This window comes from Cibotium barometz, chromosome 20 (assembly GCF_041138505.1).
Source record: "Cibotium barometz isolate CiBa-2024 chromosome 20, ASM4113850v1, whole genome shotgun sequence".
NCBI lineage: Eukaryota > Viridiplantae > Streptophyta > Polypodiopsida > Cyatheales > Cibotiaceae > Cibotium > Cibotium barometz.
Window position 1 is genome coordinate 36,057,465 of NC_141065.1, and position 27,060 is coordinate 36,084,524.

Here is a 27,060-nt window from a genome sequence, read left to right on the forward strand (position 1 = left end):
GGGAATCGTTTTTGCCTTTAGTTCAAGCTGTTCTGAATGACTCTTTTTCTTCAGCTATTGGCAGGACTCCATATGAGGCAGCGTTTGGAAGGCCTTTCCAGTCGTTGTTAACCAGGACTTCGTCTTCAGTACCGGAGGCGAACAGAGTGACGGAGTCTTACCAGGAGATCCTAGAGTCCGTTAAAGATAGATTGGCTAAAGCGCAAGAGGCCTACACTCGACAGGCCAATAAAGACCGAAGGGACATGAAGTTTTCGGAAGGAGATTGGGTATATCTTCGGATTATGAAGCAAAGATTAAAGCAGGTGGGCAAGTGATGCCCAAAGTTGTCTTTCAGGAGCTTCGGACCATTCCCCATCCGGAAAAAGATTAATGAGGTGTCTATGCAGTTAAAGCTACCTCCGAGTTGGACTATGCACGATGTATTTCATGTCAGTTGGTTAAAGCCATATGCAGGTCCACCCCCTTCAGAGGTCAAAGACGAAGCGGAACCAGACATTATTGATGAAGCAGAGGTAATGGTTCCAGAACAGATCCTTCTGCACCGTTTCAAGCATGGCTCAGGCCGAAGACTACGACAGTTCCTCACGAAGTTTCAGGACCGAGGAACTCATGAAGCGGTATGGCTCGACAAAGAATTTTTCGAAGACTATCCGGCTTTATTGACGGATTATTTGGAGGCTATGCAGCTTCCGTCAAGTTAAGCAGAAGGGGATGTCACGTGCATCCCGCACTTGGATGCCACGTGGACATTCTGTACAGAAGGTGTAGGACCTGGGATGGTGAACTGGTCCCATGTGAGCCCAGTCCGGGACGAGTCAGCCAGGGATCCATCTCAGTCGTCCGAGGTCAGGTGTGCATTGTCCTGCACATGAGTCCAAGGTCAGGTGTGCATTGTCCTGCACATGAAGCAGTGCCAGTCCGCGCTGTGAGTCTCCCTCTGGAATGATGTCAGATGTGCTGAGTATCTGGTTTGCAACTGGATGCCAGGCCTCTGTAGGCATGTAGGTTGCATGTAGAGATGGGGCCAGCCCATAGGGCTACCCCAGTGTAGGTGTTTGCATTGGCATAATTAGTATGGGCATGGGGGAGGCATAGAACCACCCCCAAGGGGCCAGGAGGGCCCAAGACTATGCCCACCAGCCAAGGCAAGGGCTGGAGGGGCAGTCGGCCAGCTCCAGACCCTCTGGACAGGCAGCCGACAGAGGGTAGAACCCCTAACAGTAGGCGGCCAGGTGTGGGGGGGCAGCCCTACACCTCTACGCATGGTGCCCAGCAGCAGGCTGCTGTCCCAGATCATATGCGCAGGCTGGACAGTACTTGTCAAGTGTGAAAACACTTTTATAAAAGTGTGAACCCAATTTATTATTAAATTCAGTCGTGGAGCTTCATGAGAGCCAGCCGACTGCATGATTTGGGAAGTATAAAAGCCCAAGTCATATTTCATTCATAGCATCTCACAATTCACCAAGAGCCTCAAGCATTCAAGGGCCAGGACAGCCAAGGGTTTGCTAAAGCTAAGGGGTGAAGGACTGAAGGTCAAGGGCAGGTTTTCCAGCCAAGAACAGGTCAAGTACTTTGTATTTGTTTCAGTTTTACATCATTCTAATAAAGCAAATACACCATCCGTGGTGGGGGCCCTACAGAGGGTAATTGGGACCCAATACTGTGTCCTCTCCATCTTCCCCTTCTCTCTCTATTTTCTGCACATTGTCTTACAGTTTGTGCGTTAATTCCGTCGCGAAAAGAGTGCTGTTTTCTGAGTTTTGAAGTACCGATCCTTCTCCGAAGCTTCCGCATATTACAACTCAAAAGGGAGTTGAATGAATGAAACAATGAACAAACATGCCTTTTATAGGCCTTGGAGAGCTAGAGCTCTGGCCGATTGCTGGTCGGCCAGCCGCTTGGACACAAACATCGATAATGCAGATCCCGATCTGTCTGATGCAGCCGACACAGCCATATCTTGTTTTCCATGCAGCCGACAGGTCCTTGTGTCCACTCCAGTCGATCCCTTGCCTAAACCTGCACTTCAATGCTTCAAAATATTTGGTTCTAGTGAGTCTTTATCATGTTGCCTCTAGGATTAGCCTTGAGATTAGCATGTACATGTGTGTGCACATGACATCCCCCTCTGCTAAACTTGATGACGGGATTCCAATCTGCTTCTTGGATGACTGTCATCATCCCATTCTATTCCCGGAGTCCCTCTTTCATCCTTCCGACTCTGGCAACCTTTTCACTGAATGCCCGACCTGGTCTCCAAATCCACTCAACTCTGAAAAAGATCTATGCATCTGTTCCATCTAGTCCCCATTCCGTTCCTACCTTGTCTCTGCACATTGTCTTGGTCTTCATTCCTGAGAAATGAGTCTGGCACTCTCACTCCATCCCTTGGAGGATCATCCTCCCTTGGAACGATTGCCCGAAAGCCTTTCCTGGCTCACAGGACTGCCATCCTAAAACCGGTCTATGGACACATAAAGGGGTAATTCATTCACAAATAACCTGGACTTACTCAGACACACAATCACAGAATCCTCGCTCCCTCGCTCAACAACACATTGGCCCCGAAGTCCGGCGCCCCTTGCGGTATTTCTTTATTGTTAAAAGGTTGGAAATTACAAAGCACAAGTGCAACAAAGCACTCTACTTGCATCAGCTGAGTTTTACAAATTCTGGGAGAAATTTGCCAGCATAACTGCACTAAAACTGTTCCATAACATCTCAGAATGAGTCCCAACTGACAGGCTCACTTCCATAGGCATCAGGCTACCCAATGGAGTCCAAAACATCACAATTCAGCTTGCTGTAATTTTCTGCACAGACCTGTTTTCAGCTCTGTTTTCAGCCCAAAATAACCCTTGTACTGTCCTGGAGGACTTAAGCACAGTCCTACTGCATTTTGGCATCAACTGGGCAACATAACAGCCCAAAAACAGCACCTAAACAGTGCTGAAACAGCATTGTATTGAAGAGGTTATTACCCTCTTCCGTCCCTGCTTTGGTGTAGGAACTAACTACACCGGTTCCTGTTCAAGGAGGCAACTAGCCTTTGCATATAAGCATGAAATTCACACAACTGTACCTGATTTTATCTGATGAGAGCATTTCCATAGTCTGCAAGAGAGAGAAAGAGAGAGAGAGGCTGTGGGGAGCAAGCTCAACCCTCAATTCATGAGTTGTAGGGCAAGGGAGTGCACCACAAATGCTGGTTTTCCTGCAACAATCCACCATGATGGCTGCAAATGAGCCTCATTTAGCCCAAATTCCCACGCTTCCCTCTTCTCAATGAGGAAAATGCACATAAATTTAACACTTGGCACATTTTTAAGCCTTTTCCACATGCAATCTTCCAGGCTAAAAATCTCCTGACTGGTTCACATTCTCACAACAGTCCTTTGTCAGCTTTTGGTCCCCTTAACATTCCGCACAAACTGACGCGAACACTTTTCAATTCCGACACTGCCAAAAATAGCAGTTCCCTAGATTTTAGGGATTATGTCATCTGCATTCCTTCTGGTCTCCTGACCATCTTTGACCACTATGGTCACTTCAGAATTTGCTTAGAATTCAAGATACATTCACATTTCGGTGGCGGCCCTTACTAGTGTAAACTGGCCTATACCCTCATTCAGTGGCCATGTCCTGGACACTGTCATTCATCTTTCAGTGCAATTCTTAGGCTTAGCCAACCACTGGTCCAAAGTCCCACTGGTTGACCCATTCTGACATTGCAATGGTCCAAGCCCTTCCAAGAGATCACGGGGGAAAGCAACAGCAACCAAAGAGAAAGAAAAGAAAAATATATATTTATAAAGAAATGTAAATAAGAAAAACAACTGCAAAAAGTTTCACCTCCTGGTGACATATCTCCCTCTTGAAAGAAGCAAGCGACCTCGATTGCAAGTCCACATGCAAACGGATGACACAGGACGATCACCAGATTCCCCAGGTGATTAGTGTCATCGCATGTATCTCCTGCCAACGGATGACACGGGGCGATGATAGGAATTCCCCACTACCATTTGTGCCATCGCAGGTTCAAGCCTTTCAAATACATGTTTCCGGATGCAACACAGGGCGATAGTATATATCTTGTACTATTAGTGTCACAACATGTAAATCATTCATTTGAAGCGTAACAGATACAACTTCAAAGCACTGAAAGTTCATTCATTGATTAAGTCATTGACAACAAATTACAAAACTGTACATTGCCAAACATATAATACAAATGTACAGGTCATTTAGAATTCAGCTTCAAAAAGCATATTAAACCACTGCAGGTTCTAACAAGAAGGCTTCCTTGTAAAGTTGCATCAACTGAGGTGAATCAGCCAGTTCAACCTCATCCATCCATTTAGCATCCATTGGTGAATAATTTCTGAATTTCACCAAGTATCTTCTTGCAACTTGTCCTTTCACTTTTCTGTCTTTATGGGCCAGAATCTGCTCAGGAACCAGAATTTCATCCAATTCCTCCACTTCGTGCTGTTCCTCTGGCACCATATCTTCTGGCACATTGCCAATAAAAGGCCTCAAAAGGCTCACATGAAATGCATTATGTATCTTCCAGGTTTCTGGCAATTTCAGCCTGTACGCTACATCACTTATCTTCTCTGAGACTTGGAAAGGACCATAATATCGCATACTCAGCTTAGGAAACAGACGTTCCTTGCCCTTTCTTTTTCTCAGTCGTGCCTTTTCAAAACGCAATAAGACCCAGTCATTCTCTTTAAACAAGAGCTCTCGACGATGCATGTCAGCAGCTCTTTTCTGCTTAGCTTGTGACTTTTCCAAGGCATATTTGACCTTCTTATACGCTTCTTGCCATCCCTCAACATACCGATCTGCTTCAAATATCTTATCCTTTGTCTGCAGAATGGGAGGTACTTTCTTGCCACCTTCAACAATTTCAAAAGGTGCCTTGCCAATAGAGGAATGCACTGTATTGTTGTAAGCATACTCTACTAATGGCAAATAATGCTCCCAAGCTGCCTTATGTTCTGACACATAACATTTCAGCAGGTCTAAGACAGTAGAGTTAGCCTCTTCAAACTGCCTATCAGTTTGAGGATGAAAAGAAGATGAGAATTTCAAGGTCGTGCCCATATTCTCAAACAATGCTTTCCAAAACAAGCTAGTCATCCTTGGGTCTCTGTCACTGACAATAGACTGTGGCATACCATGGTATTTAAAGATATTCTGCATGAAAATCTTAACCATGTACTCGGGCTTTATCTTCTTTCTAACAGGAATGAAGTGTGCCTGCTTACTGAATCTACATATTATAGTCCAGATTCCATCATTCCCTGTCGTTGTCCTTGGAAGATCAAAAATGAAGTCCATGACAATACTTTCCCATGGTCTCTCTGGAATAGGCAGTGGTTGCAATAACCCAGGTGCCTTCTGTCTATCAAACTTGACCTTCTGGCATACTAGGCAAGATCTGACATAAGCATCAAGATCACGTCTCAAAGCTGGCCAATAAAAGAAAGTCTCAACCGCTTTCACTGTAGCATCAATGCCTCGATGTCCAGCATACGGTGGAGCATGACTTTCTAGCATTACTTTTGGCCTTAACTGCTTAGTCACACATAGCTTTCCATGCATCATGAGAAAGCCGTCTTTCAGAACATAGTGATCATGATGTTGATTATTCATTAGCTGCTCATAGATTCTGGAAAAATCTTCATCACTGGCATACTGCTCTTTCATATCATCCAATTCCTAGTGATAAGAAATAGAAACAGCTGACACTTGTGGTTTGCGAGACAATGCATCTGCAACCACATTCTTCTTGCCTTCCACATGCACTATCTGAAAATGGAACATTGACAAAAAATTTGCCCAGCGCATGTGTTTCTCTGACAACTTTGCCTGTGTGAGAAAGTATCTGAGCGTCTGATGATCCGTTTGCACAACAAAATCAGCACCAAGCAAATAGTGTTTCCAACTGGTAAGTGCATGGATCACAGCTAGCAGCTCTTTCTCATAAATCTGATAGTTCTTCTCAGTGTCAGAGAGTATTCTACTCTCATATGCCACGACTCGGCCATTCTGCATCAAGACAGCACCAATGCTGTTCCCACATGCATCACACTGCACAACAAATGATTTAGACAAATCTGGCAATGTCAACACAAGATCTGTAGTCATTTTCTGTTCAAGGCATCTAAATGCTGATTTCTCTTTATCTGTCCATTGCCATTTAATGGCCTTCTTTTCAAGCGCATGTAACGGTGAAGTAATCTCTGCAAAATGCCTTACAAATCTGCGGTAGTAAGAGCATAGGCCAAGAAAACTGCGAACATCATGCACAGTCTGTAAATCTGGCCATGAAACGATTGCTTCAATCTTAGCAGGATCCATTGTGACACCATCCTTTGATACAATGTGCCCAAGGAAGTGAATTTCTTTCAGAAAGAATTCACTCTTCTTGCCATTAATGAGCAATCTGTTGTGTTTCAGCTCATTAAAGACTGCTGTCAGATGGTCTCTGTGCTCCTCTTCACTCTTTGAATAGACTATCATGTCATCAAAGAATGTGCCCACAAAGCTTCTGTAAGGACGGAAAATTCTGTCCATCATTCTGTTAAATGTGGCAGGAGCATTTGTCAATCCAAAAGGCATGACTAAGAACTCATAGAGACCAAATGTAGTGCGAAATGCGGTCTTGTGCACATCCTCGGGTCTGATTCTAATCTGATGGTACCCACTCGTCAAATCTATCCTGCTAAACATTTCTGCTCCTTGCAAACGGTCAAGAATATCATCTATGCGCGGAATCGGAAATCTATTCTTGATCGTGTTCTTGTTCAAGGCTCTGTAGTCAATACACATTCGCCATGAACCGTCTTTCTTTTGTACTAGTAACACAGGTGAACAAAACGGGGAACTACTGGGCTGAATTAGTCCCTTCTCTAACAGCTCATTAACCTGTGTCATAATCTCTTTCTGCTGGGCTGCACTAACCCTGTACGGTGGCCTATTGGGCGGACCAGACCCTGGAATAAGATCTATGGCATGATCCTCTGGCCTCTCAGGGGGTAACTCTCCTGGTAAAGATTCTGAAAAACAATCTTTGAACATATCCAAGAAAGCTTTTCTACCTTCGTCTAGTGTAGACAAATTAGTTTCAACTTCATTCATTTGCTTTGCAAAAACCAAGTACGCAGAAAGATGATTTTTCATTACTGAAGTTATAGCAGAAGCAGAAATAACTGGGACAGACTCTCCTTTTAGCTTCACATCCAAAACATGAGTCTTGTCCCTATGTACAATTGTGATTTTCCTGTTGAAAGCATCCAACACTGCATGTTTCCTATGACACCATGGAATTCCCAACAGGACATCACATCCTTCCAAGGGCATGATAAGAAACTCCTCTGTGTCCACAACTCTGTATATGCATGTGAAGTTTGCCAAGTATAGGAGTGACAGGAACTGAATGCCCAGGGCATGCCAAATCAGCCTGTCCAACTAGTCCCATCTCTTCAGCACGAATTCCCAACTTGGCTGCCAATGCCGGTGAAATAAAGTTGGCTCGAGCACCAGGGTCAAAGAAAATCAGAAGAGGTTATTACCCTCTTCCGTCCCTGCTTTGGTGTAGGAACTAACTACACCGGTTCCTGTTCAAGGAGGCAACTCATTTTTAAGCCTTTTCCACATGCAATCTTCCAGGCTAAAAATCTCCTGACTGGTTCACATTCTCACAACAGTCCTTTGTCAGCTTTTGGTCCCCTTGACATTCCGCACAAACTGACGCGAACACTTTTCAATTCCGACACTGCCAAAAATAGCAGTTCCCTAGATTTTAGGGATGATATCTGCATTCCTTCTGGTCTCCTGACCATCTTTGACCACTATGGTCACTTCAGAATTTGCTTAGAATTCAAGATACATTCACATTTTGGTGGTGGCCCTTACTAGTGTAAACTGGCCTATACCCTCATTCAGTGGCCATGTCCTGGACACTGTCATTCATCTTTCAGTGCAATTCTTAGGCTTAGCCAACCACTGGTCCAAAGTCCCACTGGTTGACCCATTCTGACATTGCAATGGTCCAAGCCCTTCCAAGAGATCCCGGGGGAAAGCAACAGCAACCAAAGAGAAAGAAAAGAAAAATATATATTTATAAAGAAATGTAAATAAGGAAAACAACTGCAAAAAGTTTCACCTCCTGGTGACACATCCCCTTTGGGCTTTGTGGAACACCACCAACCAACCTCTTGGGAGCTCTTCCCGGTCTTGTGTTCCTTGCCTTGGGCCTCATACTTGTGCACTTTCCTGTACCTTGGACCTGTACATCTTCATATGGGATTGAATTAGTGTTTAGCCTTGCTGAGCCTGATGCTTTGATACCAATGTTACATGCAGAAGCTTTGGGGGAGATTGGTAACTTCAATGCTCAGAAATCAGCACACTTTTCACGATGAGAATAATGCACAAAACTGAATATAGATGTGCAGAAAATAGAGAGAGAGAGAGAGGGAGAAGGGGACACAGTATTGGGTCCCGAATACCCTCTGTAGGGCCCCCACCACGGATGGTGTATTTGCTTTTATTAGAATGATGTAAAATCTGAAATAAAAGACTAAACCTGAACCTTCTTGGCTGAGATAGATCTCTGCCCTTGACCTTCAGTCCTTCACCCTTGCGTTAGCTTCTTCCTTGGCTGTCCTAGCCCTTGAGTAGCTTCAGCACCTTGTGAATTATGAGATGATTGGACTGAATTATGCCTTGGGTATTTATACCCCCTAAAGATGCTGGTCGGCTGTTTTATCAAGGTCGGTTTGCTGAAAAGAGACCCACGACCTGTTTAATAAGCATTAAATGCTTATATTGCCATCGTTTCACACCTATTGCCCTGGCCGCCTGGCTGGGCTGCTATTCAGGCTGTTTGGGCAGCCCCTATGTGCTGGCCGCCTACAGTCCTGGCTGCCCTATGGGCTAGCTGATTGGCTGGATTGGCCCAAAGGCTAGTCGGCTGCCTGGCCAAGCTCTCTTGGGCTGGCCGACAGCCTGCCCAGCCCCTCCTTGGGCTGGTGGGCAAATCCTGGGACTTGTCTGGCCCCTCTGCCCAAACATGGGATATAATACCCCTTTTTGGGGTAGCCCTAAGGGATGCCCCCTTCTACGTGCAACCTACACAGATGTCTGGCATCTGGTCACAGACCAAACACACAAAGTGTCACGTGCATCCCGCACTTGGATGCCACGTAGACATTTCTGTACAGAAGGTGAAGGACCTGGGATGGTGAACTGGTCCCATGTGAGCCCAGTCCGGGACGAGTTAGCCAGGGATCCATCTCAGTCGTCCGAGGTCAGGTGTGCATTGTCCTGCACATGAGTCCAAGGTCAAGTGTGCACTGTCCTGCACATGAAACAGTGCCAGTCCGCGCTGTGAGTCTCCCTCTAGAATGATGTCAGTGATTCTGTGTATCCGGTATGGTACCGGATGCCAGATCACTGAGTAGTTAGTGTTTAGGACAAGGGGCCAGCCCATAGGGCTACCCCGGATCTTAGTGTGGGCATGGAAATGGTGTAGAACCACCCCCATGAGGGCCAGGAAGGCCCAGGCTGAACCCACCAGCCATGGAGGGGCTGTAGGACAGCCCTAGGGCAAGAATAAGACAGATTCCAGGAGTGTTTAGGGCTGAAAGAAGACCCCCAGAGCTTCCGCGTGTTACATTGGTATCAGAGCTTAGGTCATCCTAGGACAGTCCTTAGCTTATGTTTGGTGCATGCTGAATTAGGGTTTGTGTTTTAGGGTTTACGAGCAAGATTAGGGTTTGCGTTTTTGCGTTAAATCTGCGTTTTTGCATCAGCTTTTTGCTCATTTTCAGCATAGTATAGTGCTAGAAAGTCTAGTTTTCAGCCTAGCATGATCCTAGGGAGTTTAGAAAGCATGTAGAACTCTAGAGTTAGGGTTTTTGGGCTGATTACAACAGAAAAAATAGTAAAATAATATCATGAGTTCAGAGGCAATGGACGATGACTTTCTCACGACTTTGCAGAGTCGTCGGAGAACGCTATGCTCAGTATGAACAAATCATCGTTGGGGCCAGGTTTAGGCAACAACTCATAGAAGAGCTTCAAGAAGAGGTGCATCAAGACCCACTTCTATACGAGCAAAGATGGACACAACTCAAGGAGACATGGGCACAATTCATGGCAGCATCAACAAAGGCCAAGAAGGAATCACCTAGGGTTGTAAAGTAGCCCATGACCGAGAGCGTTTACCCAACGAAAAGAGAGCTTCTAAGACGAGTTCTCGGGAGACGTGATCACAGAAAGAGGTGTTTCCGAGGAGGTGCCATTACTCGAGATGCACATGCCAAAACCAGAACCAAAGCCAAAGCCAGAGCCAGAAGCCAAACCAAAACCAGAACCATAGCTCGCGCAAGTGGATCTTTCCAAATCCTATTTGGAGGAGGATGAGGTCAACCCGATAGTTCCCAAGGAGGTGGATCTCTCCAAATCCTATTTGGAGAAGGATGAGGTCATCTCGACAATTTCAGAGGAGTTTTGAGAAGATCTAAAGACCAAGCGAGAGAACTTGAAGACCAAGTTAGAGAGCTTGGGGATTGAGCCGATGGATATGAAGTGCAATCTTCAATTGGATCAGAACGAAATCGAAGCAAAGGTGTATGGATTACCCCAGTGCTCCAAGCTTAGCAAAAGGGGATGTCATGTGCATCTGTTCATCCCAATGCTCATAGACATGTATATTCTCATTAGCAAATATATGGGTAGATTTAGGGGCAGATTTAGAGCAGATTTTGCAACCCTACAAGCTCCCGGAAGTGCCCAAAACATGGCCCAATGGTTGGGACACCTTTTGGGCATAGTTTGGACACAAAATATGACTGTTTGGACAATGTTTTGTGGGAAAAATAGGCAAAACCGACTTGATTACGAATTCATTCCTTTTTCCTATAAATAGGATCATTAGGCATTCATTAGAATCATCATTCAAAGATCAAGAGGATCCATTTGTCAGAGTCTGCAAGGCAGCAAGGACACAATGGTGGATCAGCAGGAGTTGAACAGACATAATTTTGGGTATTCAATGGTTTCACAAGTTTTTTCCTGATGTCAAGTGGGACAAGCACACGTTCCAGATCAATCGGAATGTGTCACACGCCCCGGTGACCATTAAGTGTGAGCCAGGAATTCTGAACTTTCCGCTCATAAGCCACTTGTAGGCTAAGTGAGCAATCAGGAAAGGCGTACAGTGTGCGATGATTTACATCCAGACAGCCCAGACGGTGGCCAATGCTTCTGAGAAGTACTCGGTTCTCCATGAAAAGTTCCAGAAGATTTTTCTTCGGGACAGCCTCCCTCCCCAGCTCCCCTCCGTCCAGACCGGAGGACCGCAGGATTGATCTCCTCCCAGGCTCGGAACCCCCGAGCAAGTTTCCGTATCGCCTTTCCAAGGCAATGGGCTCCCGCCCGTCCAGACCGGAGGACCGTAGGATTGATCTCCTCCCAGGCTCGGAACCCCCGAGCAAGTTTTCGTATCGCCTTTCCAAGGCAATGGAATCGGAGTTGGACCGCCAACTCCAAGAATTGTTGCAAGTTGGCTTCATCCGCCCCAGCGTATCGCCATTTGCAGCACCGATCTTATTTGTCAAGAAAAAGGATGGGTCTTCCCGTTTGTGTGTCGATTATCGTGCACTCAACAAGCTGACTATCAAGAGCAGATTCCCGATGCCTCGAATTGACTATATTCTCGAGAGGCTGAATGGAGCAAAGGTGTTCTCGAAACTGGATTTAAAGAGTGGGTACCACCAGGTGCGGATTGTGGAGGGGGACATCCCCAAGACAGCCTTCCGTACGGAACGGGCCCACTATGAATTTGTGGTCATGCCATTTGGCTTGACGAACGCCCCAGCTACATTTAACCGCATGATGATGCGTGTTTTCCGGGATTTGATTGGAAAGTGTGTGTTCATATTTCTGGACGACATACTCATATTTTCAGCTACGGTTGAGCAGCATGACATTGATGTGGAGAAAGTCCTTAAGTTGTTGGAAAGCAACGAGCTCTATGTCAATGAAAAGAAGTCAGAATTTTATCTGTTCTAGGTGCATTACTTGGGATATGTAATTAGTGCTGAAGGCATTCGACTTGATCCGGCTAAAGTGGCCGAGATTGTCAACTGGGAAGTACCTCAGACAGCCTATGACATTAGATCATTTGTGGGTATATGCCAGGTATATTCCACCCACATCGACAAGTTTTCTGACCTCTCGGCAAATCTCACCAATCTGCTAAAGGGAGTGAAGACAAGAAGGCAAAAGATTCGAATAACTCCACGAGGGTTGGAGGCATTCCAGAACGTCAAGGTGGCTTTGTCAGAAGCGCCTTGTTTAGCACTTGCCTCGTGGGACGACCCATTTCAGGTGATCACCGATGCGAGTAACATCGCAATTGGAGGTGTATTGCAACAGAATGGTCATCCAGTAGCTTACATGTCTCGTAAGTTACTGCCCGCCGAGAAGAACTACTCAGTCTATGATCGTGAACTCCTAGGAGTTATACAGGCCTTGAAACATTGGAAACATTTTCTGTATGGCCGTGACTTTGAGGTTCGCACTGACCATCAGGCATTACGCTGGATTCAGACGATGCCAAGTGCACAGTGGAGTGATCGACAACACCGTTGGAGTCAGATATTCTAGCAGCTCGGTGGTATGATTGAGTACCTTCCAGGAAAGGCCAATCCAGTGGCTGATGCTTTGAGCAGGAAGGGACAAGTGTCTACGATTCAGACCACTAGACTTGATCTTGTTGGTACAGGACTAGAGGACATGAAGCACACGTACGTGGATTCCGAGGAATTCGGTACACAGTGGGAACAGGCATTGGATGCCACAGGATCATGTCATTTTCTGATACGCGATGGTTGGCTTTTCTACAAAGGCCGACTATGTGTCATGAAGTCATTTAGGGCAGCTCTTCTCCATGATGCCCATGACGCCATTACAGGTGGTCATAGGGGCATGAATTCGACTCTGGAGAAATTAGAACGGCAATACTATTGGCCAAAGATGAGGCATGATGTGTTTACATATGTACAACGCTGTGACATTTGTCAAAAGGTGAAAGCTCCTCGTGGAAAGAAGACAGGGTTGTTACAGCCCTTGCCAATTCCTGAGGGTCCTTTCCAAGACATTTCCATGGACTTTGTCACGAATCTGCCTCCCAGTCCGAGTAAGCGTAATACGCAGTGCTTAACTATTGTTGATAGGTTTAGCAAATTTGTTATGCTTATTCCTTGCAGGGCCAATGTGACCGCCGAGGATGTTGCCCAGTTGTTCATTCGGCATTGGTACCCGATTGGCTGGATTCCTAGAACCATAGTGTCAGACCGAGATGCCAAGTTTACCTGTCATTTTTGGAGGGCATTGTTTGATAATTTTGGTACTAAGTTGAATTTTTTCAGTGCATTCCACCCACAGACGGATGGCCAGACAGAGATATACAACCAGTTGGCCTTTGATGTGCTGAAGTGTTATGTCCACGATCAGCAAGGTAAGTGGGAATCGTATTTGCCTTTAGTTCAAGCTGTTTTGAATGACTCTTTTTCTTCAGCTATTGGCAGGACTCCATATGAGGCAGCGTTTGGAAGACCTTTCCAGTCGTCGTTAACCAGGACTTCGTCTTCAGTACTACCGGAGGCGAACAGAGTGACGGAGTCTTACCAGGAGATCTTAGAGCCAATCTGTCAGTAAAAGACAGATTGGCTAAAGTGCAAGAGGTCTACACTCGACAGGCCAATAAAGACCGAAGGGATATGAAGTTTTCAGAAGGGGATTGGGTTTATCTTCGGATTATGAAGCAAAGATTGAAGCAGGTGGGCAAGCGATCCCCAAAGTTGTCTTTCAGGAGCTTCGGACCTTTTCCCATAAGGAAAAAGATTAATGAGGTGTCTATGCAATTAAAGCTACCTCCGAGTTGGACTATGCACGATGTATTTCATGTCAGTTGGTTAAAGCCATATGCAGGTCCACCCCCTTCAGAGGTCAAAGACGAAGCGGAACTAGACATTGTGGATGAAGCAGAAGTTATTGTTCCAAAGAACAGATCCTTTTGCACCGTTTCAAGCATGGCTCCGGCTGAAGACTACGACAGTTCCTCACGAAGTTTCAGGACCGAGGAACCCATGAAGCGGTATGGCTTGACAAACAGTTTTTCGAAGACTATCCGGCATTATTGACGGATTATTTGGAGGCTATGCAGCTTCCGTCTAGTTAAGCAGAAGGGGTGTCACGTGCATCCTGCACTTGGATGCCATGTAGACATTTTTGTACAGAAGGTGCATGACTTGGGATGGTGAACTGGTCCCATGTGAGCCCAGTTCGGGATGAGTCAGCCAGGGATCCATCTCAGTCGTCCGAGGTCAGGTGTGCATTGTCCTGCACATGAGTCCAAGGTCAGGTGTGCACTGTCCTGCACATGAAACAGTGCCAGTCCGCGTTGTGAGTCTCCCTCTAGAATGATGTCAGTGATTCTGTGTATCTGGTATGGTACCGGATGCCAGATCACTGAGTAGTTAGTGTTTAGGACAAGGGGCCAGCCCATAGGGCTACCCCGGATCTTAGTGTAGGCATGGGAATGGTGTAGAACCACCCCCATGAGGGCCAGGAAGGCCGAGGCTGAACCCACCAGCCATGGAGGGGCTGTAGGACAGCCCTAGGGCAAGAATAAGGCAGATTCCAGGAGTGTTTAGGTTTGAAAGAAGATCCCCAGAGCTTCCGCGTGTTACACAGAGCAACTAACATCATTCCAAAGGGAGACTCACAGTGCGGACTGGCACTGTTTCATGTGTAGGACAATGCACACTTGACCTCGGACGAATGGAGTGGAACCCTGGCTGACTCTGGGACCAGTTTTCCACCCCAGGTCTTGCACCTTCCTGTTCAGATATGTCTACGTGGCATCCAAGTGCGGGATGCACGTGACATCCCTTTCTGCTTAACTTGATGGAAGTTGCATAGCCTCCAAATAATCCGTCAATAAAGCCGGATAGTAGTCGGAGAACTCTTTGTCAAGCCATACCGCTTCGTGGGTCCCTCGGTCCTGAAACTTTGTGAGGAATTGTCTTTGCTTTCGGCGTGAGCCATGCTTGAAGCGGTGCAAAAGGATCTGTTCTGGAACCATCCGTTTAGCTTCATCAATGATATCTGGTTCCGCTTCGTCTTTCACTTCTAAAGGGATCGGACCTGCATATGGTTTTACTAACTGATATGGAATACATCATGTATAGTCCAACTCGGAGGTAGCTTCAACTTCATTGAAACCTCGTTAATCTTTCTCTGGATGGGAAAAGGTCTGAAGCTCTTGAATGACAACTTTGGGCATCGCTTGCCCACCTGTTTCAGCCTTTGCTTCATAATCCGAAGATAAACCCAATAACCTTCCGAAAACTTCATATCCCTTTGATCTTTGTTGGCCTGTCGAGTGTAGGCCTTCTACGCTTTAGCCAACTTGTCTTTTACTGACTCCAAAATCTCTTGGTAAGACTTTGTCAATCTATTCGCTTCAGGCAGCACTGAAGATGAGGTTCTGGTCAATAGCGACTGGAATGGTCTTCCAAACGCTGTCTCATATGGAGTCCTACCAATAGCTGAAGAAAAAGAATCATTCAAAACAGGCATGGAATAAGCATAACAAATTTGCTAAATCTATCAACTATAGTCAAGCACTGAGTATTACGCTTACCCGGACTGGGAGGCAGATTCGTGACAAAATCCATCGAAATATCTTGGAAAGGTCCCTAAGGAATTGGCAAGGGCTGTAACAACCCTATCTTCTTCCCAAGAGGAGCTTTCATCTTTTGACAAATATCACAGTGTTGTATATATGAAAACACATCTCGCCGCATCTTCGGCCAATAATATTGCCATTCTAACTTCTCCAAAGTCGAATTCATGCCCCTATGACCACTAGTAATGGCGTCATGGGCATCATGGACAAGAGCTGCCCTAAATGATTTCATGACACAGTCGGCCTTTGTAGAAAAGCCAACCATCGTGTATCAAAAAGTGGCATGGTCCTGTGGCATCCAATGCCTGTTCCAACTGTGTACCGAATTTCACGGAATCCACGTACGTGTGCTTCATGTCATCTAGTCCCGTACCAACAAGGTCAAGTCTAGTGGTCTGAATCGTCACCTGTCTCTTCCGGCTCAAAGTATTGGCCACTGGATTGGCCTTTCCTGGAAGGTACTCAATCATACCACCAAATTATTGGAATATCTGGCTCCAACGGTGCTGTCGGTCACTCCACTGTGCACTTGGCATTGCGTGAATCCAGCGTAATGCCTGATGGTCAGTGCGAACCTCGAAGTCACAGCCATAAAGATAATGTTTCCAATGTTTCAAGGCTTGTATAACGGCGAGGAGTTCCCGATCGTAGACCGAGTAATTCTTTTCTACGAGCAGTAACTTATGAGACATGTAAGCTACTGGATGACCAATCTGTTGTAATATACCTCCAATTGCGATATTACTCGCATCGGTGATCACCTGGAACGGCTCGTCCCATGAGGCAAGTGCTAGACAAGGCGTTTCTGACAAAGCCACCTTGAGGTTCTTGAATGCCTCCAACGCTCGTGGAGTCATTTGAATCCGTTGCCTTTTTGTCTTGATACCCTTCAGATCAGTGAGGTCCACTGAGAGGTCAGAAAACTTGTCTATGTGGGTGGAGTATGCTTGGCATATACCCACAAAGGATGTGATGTCATAAGCAATCTGAGGTACTTCCCAATTGACAATCTCGGCCACCTTGGCCGGATCAAGCTGAATGCCTTTTGCACTATTTATATATCCAAGGTAATGAACCTCGAACAAATAAAATTTCGACTTCTTCTCATTGACGTAGAGCTCATTGCTTTCCAGCAACTTCAAGATTTTCTCCATATCAATGTCATGCTGCTGAAAATACTAGTATGTCGTCCAGAAATATGAACACACTTTCCAATCAATTCCCGGAACACCTGCATCATCATGCGGTTGTTGAATCTGGCTAGGGCGTTCGTCAAGCCAAAAGGCATGAACACAGTAAACAAATGGTGTTGGATGTTATGCGCGTGCTAGCACCACTATCAAAATACCATACATGAGAATCTGCCACTGACATGCATGCGCATGTAAAGAAGGATCATAGATACATTGAACTTGGAATGCCCATTTGTCATGAGCATAGTTAGCAGATTCCTTCTTTTGAGAACTAGGTGTTGATGCATCAGCCATAGACATAGCAGAGTCTTTCTTCTTTCTCTTTAGCAAGCCTCTTCCTACATTCATTGATATAGTGACCTATTTTGCGACAATAATTGCATTTTCCCTTTTTCTTGGGCTTCTCGTTGTCACTCTTATCTACATCTTTGCTGGAAGAGGTAGTTGATCCACCTTTTGGTTTATAGCCACTAGCACTAGATGCTTTGCCTTGGGCAACAAAAGTCTGATCTCTGATCTTCATGCTAGACCTGTTTGTCGTGTTTTGCTCCTTTTGCAAGATCAAGGAGACAAGCTCATCAAAAGAAAAGGCATTTGCATTGCCTTTCATGAGCAACCTGAGAGTGGTAACAAAGTCCTGTATAGGCTTCTGATTGAGGTGGTTAGTAAGGTTATATAACGAGGGCAAGAAACAATGTGTCTTGAGGCATTTGCCTCCATGGGAGAGAGAATAAGAGAAGACACTTCCGCCTCTCATGATTTTGAAAGAGAAAATAATACATTTTGGGATAACGCAGAAGCACATATGAATCTTAGAGCACATTAATTAATTAGTGCCTGCACTAATTAATTAATTCAGCAGTAGCCTGAATATAATATAATATAATATAATATAATATAATATAATATAATATAAATATAAATATAAATATAAATATAAATATAAATATAAATATAAATATATAAATATAAATATATATATATATATATATATATAAACCCCTCAATCCCAAAAACTTAGCCTCAATGTGTCAAAACCCCCAATTCTTGCACTAGGGTTTGACAATAGGCACATGTGGTGGCAACATTAACACACGTGAACCATATTCCCCCCATTCTTGTTGCCAATGGGTAGGAAACAATCAATGATGTTGGCCAATGTTCAAGAAAGTAGGGTTTCTTGAGGCAAATTAGAGCATATCATTCAAATCCTTATCACAATAATGGTCCATTAGATCGAAATTTCCATCTGATCAGTCCTCCATGGGAATTTTCAATTATACAGATTTTTAATTTGACATCCCTTAACTTGATCCACTCGGTCAAGTGTTAACAATAGCAATTTGTAAGCACAATCCACTAATATATATATATATATATATATATATATATATATATATATATATATATATATATATAATTGACTTTGTCAAGTTTCCATTTCCCTTTTAGCGTGTGCAATGTTTTTCTTTTAGATAAATCAAATGTTAAAAGATTTATGTATAACTTGGAAGGAACTTTTAACAAGTTCCTATGGGAAAAAAAGGGGGAAAAAATAAATTACTAAATAGTAAAAGTGAAAACTAAGAAATGTGAGACACTTACTAGATTGTCTATCTATGAGATGTCTATCTATGAGATTACTATATAGAGAATTTGGAAAAAAATATCTACTATCTAGGAAATTATTTGCTATATTAACAATTTACAATATAGAAAATTAGTTGCAACAAATACTATATAGTAATAGAAAAACGTTGCTATATAGCAAATCAACAAATCAATATATAGTAATCTACATAGGAAAACATTCCTATATGGGAAATAAGCATGCAAAAAATTACTATATAGTAATGTCTATCGAAAATGATCTTCTAGAAGAAAATGTCTATATGGGAAATCCGTATGCACAACATTCCTATATGTGAAATCACTATATAGTAATGTCTACGTAGGAAAACATTCCTATATGGGAAATAAGCATGCAAAAAATTACTATATAGTAGTGTCTAGATATAAAATGATCTTCTAGAAGAAAATGTCTATACGGGAAATTAGCATGCAAAACATTCCTATAGAAATCAAAGAAAATGTCTTGGATGGTGGGTAAATCGAAGAATGAGAATTGAGATTCATCCCAAAAAAAGAAGTTCAAAGGAGGATCTCAAGCAAGGAACGAGCCAAAAGAAAAGAAGAACAAGAATTGAGGATAAACCCCCATTGTACCAAAAGAAGCTCGCAAGCAACTCGAGGAGTATGTTAAAGAAGGTAAATGTTTCCTATGTGGAAAGAAAGGACACATGGCTGCAAAATGTCCTGATAAACCAAATCAAGAAGCCAAACCGCTCCAAAGTAATGCATTACCTAAAGAGCTCCAACATCAAGATGAGACACTACCAGAGAAGAGGCAACTTTTCAAAGCTTGGGGCAAAGTGGCAAACCAACCAGTACTTATTCACTTCGATAGTGGTGCTACCTACCACTCCATCCACGAGTGGTTGAAGCCATGAACCTCCCTCTGGATAGGTTCAGAACTCCTATTACAGCAGGTGTCGCTTTTGAAGGAGTGTCAGCCGAGGTGACTCCTATTTTGGGAAAGCTTCACTTACAGATTGGAGACTATGTGGATCATGAGAACTTTGTTGTTGGCAAAGTTGGACATTGTGATGTGATTTTGGATGGCCGCAGATTACTCTACAAAATGGGTGGAGGCCAAGGCCCTTAGAGACTACAAGGCGTCATCTGTAGCGAAGTTTCTTTATGAAACTATAATGATAGGATTCGGATGCTGACCAATAGAGATATTCAACGACCAAGGGAGCCACTTCATCAATGAAGTGATCAGGAAGCTTATAGAAAAGCACATGATAATACACAAGAAGTCAACAGTCTACTACTCGCCGCCATAAGCCAATAGTCCACCAATAAGATCCTGAAGGGAATCCTGATCAAGACAATAAATGAGAACAGGAACGACTGAGACCTCACTGGGACACAGATGCACTCAGCATTATGGTCTGAATAGCTTATAAGAATGCAACAGGACTTACACCCTTCAGCATGGTGTATGGACTAGAAGCAGTAGTGCCCATGGAGTTCCTTACATAGAGTCTCAAGATAGCAGCAGCAGAAAGGCTCTCTTCGGAAGATCAAAGGTGCACAAGATCGAGCAACTCTTTAAGCTAGATGAAAGGAGACTGCATAGCGCTTGGACAGCAAAAATTGTATAAAAGAGAAGGAAGCTGCAAGTGGAAAGGAACGCAAAGTTTAAGATCTTTGACGAAGAAGATGTTGTCTTGCTGTTCTCATCAAGAATGGGAGCCCACCTAGGAAAATTGAAAATGAGATGGACGGGACTGGAAACTGGGGACGGGAACTTTTGAACTAGTGAGTCTAGATGGTGAAAAACTCTAGAAGTTGGTAAATGGGTACAGGCTGAAGCACTATTATGGAAAGATGCCAAATGAAGGAAAAGGGTGTCCAGAAGGAAATCAGGACCCCGATCTGGAGATATTTTAGGAACCAAAATCTGAGTCTATCCAGGAGCAGGAAGCAGGACAAGATTTCGAAGAAATTAAAAGTGGTAAAGGAAATAGCCCAAAAATAGACTTTCATACGTAAACATGATAATAGTATGTACAGATACCGAGGAGCCAGGTGGTAGCAACAGCATGGTGCAAGCGGGAAAGTTGAGGTTGCTGCCCCAAAAAAAGGTGCAAAGATGTGAAGGGAAACTTGTCACATCACCATCGCCTATTCTCGGCCCGGCCATTAATGACCTTGTAAATAGTGCAATAGGCACTTATGGTCGGATAGCGAGGAGGATCTAGGGCAATCATGAAAATATGGATCAGTTAAGGCCACCCTTGGGAAAGGTGCACCTCACGACAACGACCGAATGCCTCTCCATCAAAGGCTTAGTTTCCAAATCACCTTTCGAAAATTCTCTGCTATCCTTCGCACTTAACCCTCTCTCTGCTAAACTCTGCTCTTTTCCCTGCCTTCTGTTGCTTACCCTAGCATACGTGAAGCAAAAAACATGGTGCTGGAATTCAAGCCCCTATCCTCCACTGTGTACAAGGAGGTGGATAAGTATACTCAATGGTTGGAGAGGATGGGTTTGAAGGAGTTTGCTGAGCTGCCTTGGAAGGAACTTCAGCAGAACTACAAAGCCGCGGAGCAACTAGAGCAGGTGCACAAATCAAACACCATCACACTCCCATCGAGTGAGAAGGGGGTGTTCAATCCCCTCTATGTGGCCGAAGTCTTCAAACTACCAGTTGAAGGGGAAGGCGAGGTCAAGCTAGCGGATGAAAAAGACCTAATAAAAGAGTTAGGCCCTCTGGAAGGTAAGGCAAAAGAGTTTAAAATTACAAGAACGCCAGATGAGGACTGGTAGAAGCGTATGCGCTTCGTGGTGGAGATGATCAATCTCACCCACAAGCCATACTGCATGTCAAGAAAAGCATTTAGATTCGTGAAGGCAAGTAAGACGGGAACAAAGGTGGCTTGGGATGGTGGGCAAATCAAAGAATGAGAATTGAGATTCGTCCCAAAAAAAGAAGTTCAAAGGAGGATATCAAGCAAGGAATGAGTCTCAAGAAAAGAAGAACAAGAATTGAGGATAAACCCCCATTGTACCAAAAGAAGCTATCCGCAAGCAACTCGAGGAGTATGTTAAAGAAGGTAAATGTTTCTTATGTGGAAAGAAAGGACACATGGCTGCAAAATGTCCTGATAAACCAAATCAAGAAGCCAAACTGCCCCAAAGTAATGCATTACCTAAAGAGCTCCAACATCAAGATGACACACCACCCGAGAAGAGGCAACTTTTCAAAGCTTGGGGCAAAGTGGCAAACCAACCAGTACTTATTCACTTCGATAGTGGTGCTACCCACCACTACATCCATCCACGAGTGGTTGAAGCCATGAACCTCCCTTTGGATAGGTTCAGAACTCCTATTATAGCAAGTGCTGCTTTTGAAGGAATGTTAGCCGAGGTGACTCCTATTTTGGGAAAGCTTCACTTACATATTGGAGACTATGTGGATCATGAGAACTTTGTTGTTGGCAAAGTTGGACATCGTGATGTGATTTTGGGTATACCTTGGCATAAGAAGATAGACCCGACGGGTTGGAAATAAGATTAGGTTTCCTTTTAAAGGCAAGAATGTGACTTTTGATGTAGGAGTTGAGGGGAATTCTATTCCACTCATTAGTCATGTACAAGTTCCTAAAGAAATAAAGCAATCTATTTCCTCGGACTTGTAAGAGATCCTAAGGAATTTGAGAGTGATGAGTCACTCTCAACTCTTGATCATGAAAGGAAAGATTTCCTAAAGAAGTATGAAGATTGTTTTGCATATACTCTTCTAGGAGAGCTACCTCCAAAGAGACCGGAAGATCATAAGATTGACATCATGCCAGGAAGCTCACCTCCTAACAGACCTCCTTATCGAGTGAGTCAGGCTTAACAAGAGGAGATTATGAAGCAAGTGACCGAGCTTTTGGAAAAGGGTTTGATTCGACCTAGCTCATCACCTTTTGGCTCCCTTGTCTTATTGGTTCAGAAAAAGGATGATTCTTGGCGTATGTGTATTGGTTACAGGACTCTTAACAAGATCATTGTAAAGAACAGGTTTCCTATTTCTAGGATTGATGATATCCTGGATAGATTGGACGGAGCCACTATCTTTAGCAAGATCGACTTGAAGAGTGGTTACCATCAAGTCAGGATTGTTCTAGAGGACATTCACAAAACCGCATTCAAGACTACCTTTGGACTCTATGAGTATTTGGTGATTCCTTTTGGTCTTACCAATGTCTCGGCTACCTTCAACTGAATGATGGAAAGAATATTTTGAGCACATAGAAAGTTTGCACAGCAGCTACTTTCTTTGATGACATTATTGTGCATTCAAAGAACGAAGAAGAGCCTCGAAAGAACTTGGATATGGTATTTTAGGAATTGTGGAAGCACAAGTTGTATGTGAATGGCAAGAAGAGTGAGTTCTTTTTGTTAGAGATTCACTACTTGGGCCATATAGTGTATAAGGAAGGGGTCAAGATGGACCCAGATAAAGTCGAGGCTATCGTGGAATGGCCAGAGTTGACTAGTGTGCATGTAGTTCGAAGTTTCCTTGGCTTATGCTCTTATTACAAGAAGTTCATCAAGTGGTTTGCTGTGGTAACAAGTCCACTACATGATTTGACAAAGAAAGCCGTGGGATTTCGGTGGGCCAAAGCTGAAAAAGAATCCTTTGAAGCATTGAAGTGTTATGCTAGCAAGGACCGGTATTGATTATTCCTGATTTATCAAAACTATTCATGGTAGAGTGTGATTCTTTAGGAGATTGCATTGGAGCAGTCTTGAACCAAGAGGGCCATGCTGTGGTCTATGAGAGTCGAAGACTTCAAGGAGCCGGAAAGACCGCACCTACCTACGAGAAAGAATTGATGGCTATCATTCACGTTTTAAAGATTTGGAAGCACTATCTTATGGGTGTTGAATTTGTTATCAAGACAGATCAAAAGTCTTAGGTATTTTATGTCTTAACCTAAGATATCAGAAAAGCATATAAGATGGGCTAGCTATTTGGCCCAATTTCATGGCAAACCATTGTTGTTACCTATTTTGAAGACCAAGGAAGAGATCTTCCATGTGGCCTTTGCACAAGTTCGGAAGGCTATTGAGACATCTCAAGCCAAGCAAAAGAAAGCTGCAGATAAGCACAAAAGGAAGGTCACTTTTGAAGAAGGGGATTGGGTGTTATTGCGATTTGAAAAAGCAAGACTTAAGAAAGTCAAAAGTTAAGGAGCTCAAGGAACCCAAGCTTGCTTCTAGATATTATGGACCTTTTTAGGTTACCAAGAAGATCAACGATGTATGTTATCGTTTGGACCTTCCAGATCATTGGAGGATACATAATACCTTCCATGTCAGTTTATTGAAGCCATATACAGGACTACCCCCAGAGGAGCCTGTATTGGAGGATTCACCAGAAGTGGAAGAGCAATAAGAAATCCTACAGCTGGAACAGATTGTGTTCCGTTCCGTGAGAAAAAGAGGAAGCACAGTGGTCAGGAAATTCCTCTTGAAGTTTAAGAACTATTTGTCTATGGATGCGAACTGGATGCCAGAAGAGTACTTCAAGGACAACCCAGATATTCTTCGAGCTTATGAAGAAGCAGTTGGTCCATATGTATTTGAAGTACAAGCTTGAAACGTAAGAGGGAGGGATTGTATCTCTAGCCCTCTTCATTGTATATATTTTTATTGAACTGGAATCGATCATTATCTTGCTTATGTAATGGTCTTGATTGGATATGCTCTAGTTTGGGTAGCAACGATGCCCAAAACCCGAAGGAGCAAGATTTGTATATGGGAGGCAACGATGCCAAAAGACCCATTGGACGACAACGATCCCATATATATTGGACATTCGCAGTCGGGCGGTCATTGCGACCAGATGGCCCATACGATTGTATTGGATTTCGTAGTTGGGTGGTCATTGCGACCAGATGGCCCAGATGACTGTATTGGATTTCGCAGTCGGGTGGTCATTGCGACCAGATGGCCCAGATAAATGTATTGGATTTCATAGTCGGGCGGTCAATGTGACCAGATGGCCCAGGTGACTATTGATGAACTCTCGGGCGGTCACTAGCTCTCGGGCGGTCCTAGTGACCCGATGGCTCAAGACAGTTTTGATGAAACCAGATAGGACAATCCATGAACAGGAGGATCATTACTTGTGCATTGCATATTGAATTTCTTTGACTTTGTGTGCTGTTTTTGATGTGTGGACAATGCTTGGATTTACGGCACGTGATAGTCCACTGGGCTCCAGACTACCTGGAATACCGTGCACGCGCGAATGATGCATACTTGTTTGTTGACTAGCTTATGTCTAGTTTTTGCAGAAGGTGAGTTTCCATTTATTATATCTAACAAATATGACAGGCTATGAAGAACATGTACCATCATGAACAAGTACATCGGTCAGAGAAAGGCATAAAGATGTTGCCAGAGGAGCAGAAGGCACCACATATATGAGGAAAGACCAGATGCACAAGACCACTCGATGGGGCTAGTACCATGATCATATGCATGCCACAGTTGAGGACAACTGTGATGTAAGAGGGAGGGAATGTAACTATTTGGTCCTCCAAGCTCTTTTCACATGAAAGAACTCATGACCGGACACATGGGTAGGATAATGGACACATGAAAACAGGGTTCGTAATGCTGGCATTGGAAAAAGCACCCGTCTTGGTCAAAAAGCAGGAAAAAGCAAAAGTCAAAATTTTTTGACCAAAAGGCGGAGGGCACTCGTGGAAAGAGGACATCGAATTGGATCAAAAAGCTAAAAGAGCCGCTTTTTCAAAAAGCTGCTCCAGGGCCAAAAAGTAAGGCCCCAAAGATTGTAAAAGCACAATTAAGAACTTTGACTATTATTAAAATAATATTTAAAAGAAAAGCAAAAGCAAAGTGTGGCAAAAGCATGGTCCCCCATCAAGTATATAAGGAGCTTCTATCCTATAGGGGAGGCATGGAAAAATACTCGTGGTGATTCTTGAAAGAGATCTTGTGAGAATTCATCATCAACTTCTTCTCTCCACACATCACCCATCTCAGCCAGCGGCTTGCGCCGCCATCTGCACTGCAGCGATCATCTGCGCCACCTCACCTGTCTCTGCTCTGTGCATAGCCTGGAGTGCTCGTATTAGCCCTGTGCATCACCTGTGCGCCGGTGCCATCAGATGCTGCTTGCTGCCCAGTCAGCAAACAGCCGCCTGCGTTGCTTCTGCCTGCATTACTGCCAGTGCTCTGACCACCGCTTTTCTGCCATTGTTTGAGCATCACCTCCATCCTGAGCGCCGTTGTTCTACCTCTGCCCAGTAAACAGCCTTTGTATACTGTTTGTTGCCTTCTGAAGACACTGGTGTCAGTGCCAGCCACCAGTGCCAACACCATTTAAGAGTACCACCGCTGCCAGTTTCTTTGAACCCCTAAGAAGAAGGGGATTACTTTGTGGAGACACTTATTTATCATATTGGTGTGAAGCCTCTTGGAATTGCCTTTGTCCGGACTGAAGTGTAGAGAGCTTTGTGGATACTTGGGAACATCAGTCTGATTCAAACATTGGATTTAAGTCTCTTGTGGGTCATCCTCGTGGTGAGCTTGGCATCAGCTATCTTGTGCCTCGACACCGACTCGGCCCCATCTTGACATCGGCACTTTTGTTTGATATTGTATTCATTTGTTGTATTGATCTTGGCTTGATAAAGCCCGTGGATTGTTCCTGAAATAAATTCCTAAAAAGAGGGAGTGGGGCATGTTCCCCGCTCAGCGTGGTGTACTGTGTGAAACTCCTATTTTCCATCTCTCTCTCTCTCTCTCTCTCGCCCTTCTCATCTCTATCTCTATCTCTTGTACACGTGGTTTAATATGTCACTGCACGCTCCGTTGGGCTTAACACTCTTCCTTTGGCAGTTAGCCCACCGCAGCCTCACTGTCGGCACTTGGTTGGCCATTAGAGGATGGCTGTGCTGGCACAGTGTGTGTGTTGCAAAACGACCCTCTGGAGTCGCAGCGGCACTGCCTTTGGGACTGTCCCAAAACACAACAGGTTTGGCAGAGGATTCTGCAGTCGCTCTACACATTCACTTGGGTAGCAGCAGCCTGGGTGATAAGAGGGTGGCCCTGCCCTCTTCTACGAGGAGGCAGCGAGAGGGCAGGCTCTGCAACTGTCTTATTGTAGGATAAATGCAATTCCTGTCTCCGACCTGTCTTCAAAGACCTCGTCTCTCTAGGTGCCTGTCAGAGATGGGAGATCATCAACAACATTACTGCAGGGCATTTATGGCGGGTCCGTTGCATGGTTCCTTGATTTTCAACTAATGGATGGATCTTTTTTTTGGGGAAAAAATGCTAGGGAATCTTCAAGAACTCACACCTGACGTCCAAACGCCAGAAAGCTGCCCTATTTATAGAACGCTGCTTGGGGAAGGTGTGTCACATTACACACGAAAGCTGAAGGAGAAAGAAGGCGGAGAGTATGTCGGGAGGTTGATCAGAGAGGA

At 44.4% G+C, this 27,060-nt stretch overlaps 1 protein-coding gene across 4 annotated transcripts in view; it reads left to right on the plus strand.

The window, feature by feature from the left end:
- Positions 1-27,060, plus strand: part of SUVR5 (histone-lysine N-methyltransferase SUVR5) — an 81,812-nt gene that overhangs the window by 17,607 nt on the left and 37,145 nt on the right. The window lies entirely within an intron of this gene.